Source organism: Carlito syrichta, unplaced genomic scaffold (genome assembly GCF_000164805.1).
Source record: "Carlito syrichta isolate Samal-C Ts95f unplaced genomic scaffold, Tarsius_syrichta-2.0.1 Scaffold315490, whole genome shotgun sequence".
Classification (NCBI taxonomy): Eukaryota; Metazoa; Chordata; class Mammalia; order Primates; family Tarsiidae; genus Carlito; species Carlito syrichta.
Window position 1 is genome coordinate 999,426 of NW_007259586.1, and position 6,491 is coordinate 1,005,916.

Genomic DNA, 6,491 nt, shown 5'->3' on the forward strand with positions numbered 1-6,491 from the left:
CTGACTCAAAAAAAAAAAAAAAAAAAAAACAGTGGAGGAGCTGGGGATCTAATATAGTAAGGTATATGAGAGTGCTGTTTTAGAGTGTGGGTTCTAGAGTTATTTTCTGGCTGTGCAACCTTAGGCAGATTACTTATTTTTTTGCACCTCAGCATTCTATTTTTGTTTGTTTGTTTGTTTGTTTTGAGGCTAGTGTGCAGTGGCATGCTCACTACCGCAGCCTCTACCTGCAGTGCTCAGGCGATCCTTCCTTCTCATCCTCCTGAGTAGCTGGAACCACAGGCACTCACCACCATGCCCGACTAATTTTTTGATTTATTGTAGAGATGAAGTCTCGCCAGGTTGCTCAGGCTAATCTTGAACCCCTGAACTCAGGCAGTCCTCTTGCCTCTGCTCCCAAAGTGTTGGGATTACAGGCATGAGCCACTAAGCCCAGCTAGTGTTCTAATTTTACAAAATGAAGATAGCAATAGCTCCCGCCTCATAGGGCTGTGGGGAGGATTAATGAGTTAATGCATTTAAAGCATTCAAGTCCCCAGGCGCTATGTCTTAGTCTGTCCCCAAGAACCCCCACCACTTTCACCTCCAACCCAGCACCCTTCCCCTAAGCTCCATATCTCAATGTTAATTCTATGGTTCGAATTCCATTTGTTTTAATATTCACCAATTTGTTCCTTATGAAAATAGGGTAAACACTTTAAGCCTTATCTGATATTTTCAGGAAGAGTATAAGAGTACGTCAATTATTTCAACCTCTCAATCAGTTATTTTTATCTTGCTGCCATGGAGTTACATGGGAGAACGTACCTTTTATAAATATGTAGATACTCTGCATTTCTCTCATACCTATTTCTAAGAGAAGAGGAAGGGAGCCCATTTTGTGGTCTGCTGAAGAACCAGAATATTTACTAACTAAAAATTTTTGTTCACCAGCATCAGTCATTTGGTGTGTTGCATCAGTCAAGGACCCTGACAAATATGTCAGGAAGGTCAACTGATAACACTAATTCTTTTGACACTTCTAATGATAGGTTTATTTGATTAGACTTTATTCCTTTCCCCCCCAATCCATTCACATTTTATTGCATGCCCACTTAGCCACACTTGTTATCTCAGTTATCTATGGTTGCACAACAAATCACCCCAAAATGTAGTGGCTTAAAACAAGATCTGTTTTAATTGGTCATGATTTTGTGGGTCAGGAAATTGGGCAAGACTCATGAGGATGACTTCTCCCTGCTCATGTGGTACTGGCCAGGCTCATTTGTCCAGATGCATTTAGCTGGTCTGTACTAAAAGGTTGAAAATGACTTCACTGTCACGTCTGGGGTTACAGTGCTGGCTGTTGGCTGGGCCACCCACTCTTCTTCCACTTGGCTTCTCTTTCTGCGTAATCTCTTCTCCTCCAGGGCCTCTATTTCCAGGAGAATAGCCTGGACTTTTTTTTTTTTTTTTTTTGAGTTGGGGCCTCACTCTGTCGCCCAGACTGGCGTGCAGTGGCCACTCCCGGCCACCGCAGCCTCGACCTGCTGGGCTCCGGCGATCCTTCCACCTCAGCCTTCCGAGTAGCCGGAATTACAGGCGCGTGCTACCATGCCCGGCTGATTTTTTGATTTATTGTAGAGATGAGGTCTCGCTGCCCAGGCGGGTCTCAAACCCGCGGGCTCAGGCAATCTGCTCACCTCAGCCTCCCAAAGGCGCGGGATTACAGGCTGAGCCACTGAGCCTGGCAGCCTGGACTTCTTTACATGACAGCTCAGAGTAGGAAGTGGGTGAAAGTCAAAGCTGCTATGCTTCTAACTGGTCCGTTGTCACTTCCACCATATTCTATAGGTCAGAGCAAGCCACGAGGCCAATCAAGATTCAAGAAGGGAGGGAAAATAGACTCTGCCCCTTGATGGGAGTAATTGCTGGCAGCTGTCCTTGCAGACTATTATTCTACACACCTGCCTTCTCCAAATCTTACCCTGTCAATGCACTTCAAATAAGACAGTATTCTGGGGGAGGGAGCAGGTGGGCATGGAGGTCTGGTGACAAGATAAAGATTTTTATTTGATTTATAGCATCTAAATCCAAGAAGAGTGTCAGAACTCTCCCAGGGAAATAAGGATATTTAAATGATTATCTAAAGAATGTAGCTCATGGATAAGAATGACAACGAAAAGCATATAATATGTATCTGTCTGTATGTTTGTAATAAATTTGAAACGTATCATAAACCCAACTGTCCTCTTAGAAACAAATATAATAGGCCATAAAATTCACAAATGCTTTTTATTAGTCTGAATGCATTGCAAAGAAAAAGAGAGTTGAATAGCACGGGAGGATTTTTACCAAAATCTCATGGGCAGCAGATGTTTTGAATGCTCTTCAGTTTAGGGGCAATAATGCCAACCACATGCTTGCTGTTATTTTTGAAATTATTAAGGTCTTGTGAAAATATGGAAAATATAAACATATACACATACATAAAAATATATAAAGTGTATTTATGCATTTCTATCATACCTATCACATGGTTGTGATGCGGGGTTGATTTCATGAGGTGTGTAGGTGGTGAACATATGGTGACTGGGTGCTTCTTAATCTTCAAATGTACAAACGAATCACCTGGGGACTTGTTGAAAGACAGATCCTGATCCAGTGGGTCTGGAGGGAGGTCTGAAATTCCCATTCCTGAAAAGCTCCAGGTGATGTTGCTACTATTGGTACCCAGATTTGAATAGCAAGTTGAATAAAATGAAACGGAGAAAGGAGCTGGCTTGACAAATCTCCCTCCTTGGAGAATGGGCAGGGTGCACTTGGCAAATATCGCCTCTGTGTCTACCTGAAACTGTGCTAGACAATGGAAATACCAAGATAGGATGAAGACTCATCTCTGAACTTAATGAGCTTCAGTATGGAAGGAGAGATAAACATGAAAAATATCCCTCATGTCTGTAATCCCAGCATTTTCGGAGGTCAAGGCAGGAGGATTGTTTGAGTGCAGGAGTTTAATACCTGCCTAGGAAACTTAGCAAACCCTCATCTCTACAAAAAAAATTAAAAATTAGCTGGCCATGGCAGCACTGCATTTTATCCTGGGTAACAGAGTGAGACCCTGACCCCACCTCCCAAAAAAAGAATTATACTAGAGAGTGTATGATAGTGGTGGGTTAGCTATGAGCACAACCTTTGGATTCCTGCTCAACACCTATCTGGGATGTAATATGGGAAAGCTGGTTGATCATATCAGTAACTTTTTTTTGAGTTGAAGTCTCACTCCATCACCCAGGCTGGAGTGCAGTGGCATGCTCACGGCCACCCCAGCATTGACCTGCTGGGCTCAGGTGATCCTTCTGCCTCAGCCTTCCAAGTAGCCAGAACTATGGGTGCATGCTACCACACCAGCTAATTTTTTATTTATTGTAGAGGCGAGGTCTCCCCAAGTTGCCCACGCGGGTCTCAAACCCACAGGTCAGGCAAAGTGCTGGCCTCCCAAAGTGCTGATTACAGGCTGAGCCACTGTGCCCTGCCTATATCAGTAACTTTATCCATAAAATGGTGAACGCTATGATAACTACCTCATAGAATTCCTATGTGGCACCAACGAAATTAAGGCATAGGCTGGGTGTGGTGGCTCATGCCTGTAATCCCAGCACTTTGGGAGGCAGAGATGGGAGGATTGCCTGAACTTAGGGGTTCGAGACCAGCCTGAGCAACATGGCCACACCTTGTCTCTACAATAAACCAAAAAATTAGCTGGGTGTGGTTGTGTGCACCTGTGGTTCCAGCTACTTGGAAGGATGAGGTGGAAGGATCACCTGCTCAGCAAGTCGAGGCTACAGTGGCTGTGAGCGTGCCACTGGACTTCAGCCTGGGTGACAGAGTGAGACTCTGATTTTTTTAAAAAAGGCATAATGTGAAATAATGTCTACTGCAAAATAAGTGTTCAGTAATTATTAATCATTATTATATAAGTGCTGCTGTGTATGGGGGATGGTCAATATATTTATCTTTAAAAAATCTGAGCTTATTAATCATAAAAAAATTCTGAAAAGCTATTGGTAAATATGGAAAAGAAAAGAAATTATGTCCATTCTCACTATATTCCTGAGAAAGAGACATCATGATACATCTCATAAGACATATACTGAATATAAAATGTGTGTATCAGTGGTGGTTGTGATGGAACTATGCATTTTTTCCCCTTTGAGACAGGGTCTTACACTGTCACCCAGGTTGGAGTGCAGTAGCTTGATCATGGCTCACTCACTGCAGCCTCAAACTCCTGGGCTCAAGGGATCTTTCCACCTCAGCTTCCTAAGTAGCTGGGACTATGGGTGCACGTCACCACAGCCCTACTAATTTTTTTTTTTTGAGTTGGAGTCTCACTCTGTCACCCAGACTGGAGTACAGTGGTACGCCCCCGGCTACCGCAGCCTCAACCTGCTGGGCTCTGGCGATTCTTCCGCCTCTGCCTTCCAAATAACTGGAACTATAGGCGTGCACTACCACACCCGGCTGATTTTTTTGATTTACTGTAGAGATGAGGTCTCGCCAAGTTGTCCAGGCGGGTCTCGAACCCGCGGGCTCAGGCAGCCCTACTAATTTTTATTTTATTTTACTTATTTATTTTTATTTACTTGGAACTTTGATTTAAGATTCTATTTATTACTGACTCTGTGTGACCTTGTGACAATCACTGAACCTCAGCTTTCTGATCAATGAATTGGAAACAATAACAACAGTCATATTCAGAGTACATGAGACTCAACTGTCATAATGGATCTTTGATGTCCACAGAGCTGGCTTGGAATCTTGGCCCTGTCATTTATTAGCTTGTGTGGCCTTGAACATTATTCTTAGCTCCTACCTCAATGACAAAAGTATATGAAGCACTCAGCAAAGTGACAGACACATAAGTGCTCAGTAAATGATAGCTGTTGTTATAATGTGACATTGCTTTGAAAAATATAAGGTATATGACTTCATGAAGATTATTATTACAAGTTCTGATAAATGTGCTGTTCTTTATATACATCAAAGTGCTACTTCTGAGTAGCTGACAGTAGGCATAAACTTAAATTTCCTCCACACCACCCTCCCATGTCCTTTTCCAAGTGACATGTGGAAAGGCAGCAGATTGGGGTTTAGAGGCACAGTCTCCAGTGATGCTGTAATTAGTCCATCCCTTCATCACTATCATCAGAAGTAAGGGGAAGTGCCTTCTCACACTGGTCATCACTCCAGAATCTCAGAATTTTGAAATACTCAGAACTTTCATAACTTTTTTTTTTTTTGAAAGCAGGATTTGAGAGGACAGAAAAGCTCCCACAGTGGGAGGGGACCCAAGGGGTTGCCCAATTTTTTTAATCATTTCAATTAACCAGTTAAAATCACAAATTCACAAGGCAAGGACAAATGTCTGGGTTCTAGTTTGGGTTAGAAAGCAGACTAAAGGTTTTTGGCTCTGGGTCAATGCTGCTCCTGTAGAGGAGGGCAGGAACCTTTGAAGGGTCACAGCTGAGTTGCAGGGATCAGCCATTCTTACGACAAAGATGCAGTAGCTGCAGGTTGGCACTGTTTGGGCATTAACCAGTACTCTGATAGCCAGAGATTGCACAATAAAACACACCTCTCCCCACCTCCACCAAAGGAAAATGTTGGCCTGGAAGCCCATGAGATCTCAGAATGTTCTCTTCTATTCTATCCCCAGACTCATCAACCTCCTCTCTTACCTTCCCTATCAATCCATCTCCTTGACAAGATTATTGCGAGAAAGGAGTTAATGAGTACACAGTTTTATTTTCCTTGGAAGAGAGACACAAAACAGGCTCAAAGCAGGGCTGTCATCACTCTGCAAGTCTTCAGGGATTTTATAGGTAATTATTAACCCTTTGACACATTCCTGGAAAATAAACTTTCCTGCTAGAACCTACTAAGATTTACCATCTATATTATACAATAGTTTATGATGTTCCTTTTGTCCTTCATGAAAAAGGATCTTTCCTTAACTCTCTTAACACCAAGGTTGTAAGGTACCATTATCTTTGTTTTCCATTTGGAAAAAGGAAGGCTTAAAAAAAGGAAATGACTGCCCCAAGGTTTCATGGACAACTCCTGGTTGGAACCCAGGTCTTTTGAATGCTGCCTTGGTGCATGGTGTACATTAAACATAGTGTAAAATCTTGCCGGCCACGGTGGCTCACACCTGTGATCCCAGCACTTTGGAAGGCCAACATGAGAGGATTGCCTGAACCCAGGGCTTCGAGACAAGCGTGGGCAACTTGGTGAGACCTCATCTCTACAATAAGTCAAAAAATTAGCTGGGCATGGTGGTGCACGCCTATAGTTCCAGCTACTTGGAAGGCCGAGGCCGAAGGATCGCCTAAGCCCAGCAGGTTGAGGCTGCGGGGTCTGTGAGCATGCCACTGCATGATAGAATGAGACTCCGACTCAAACCCCCCCCAAAACAAAAAACAACACCAAAAAAAAAAAAGTGTAAAATC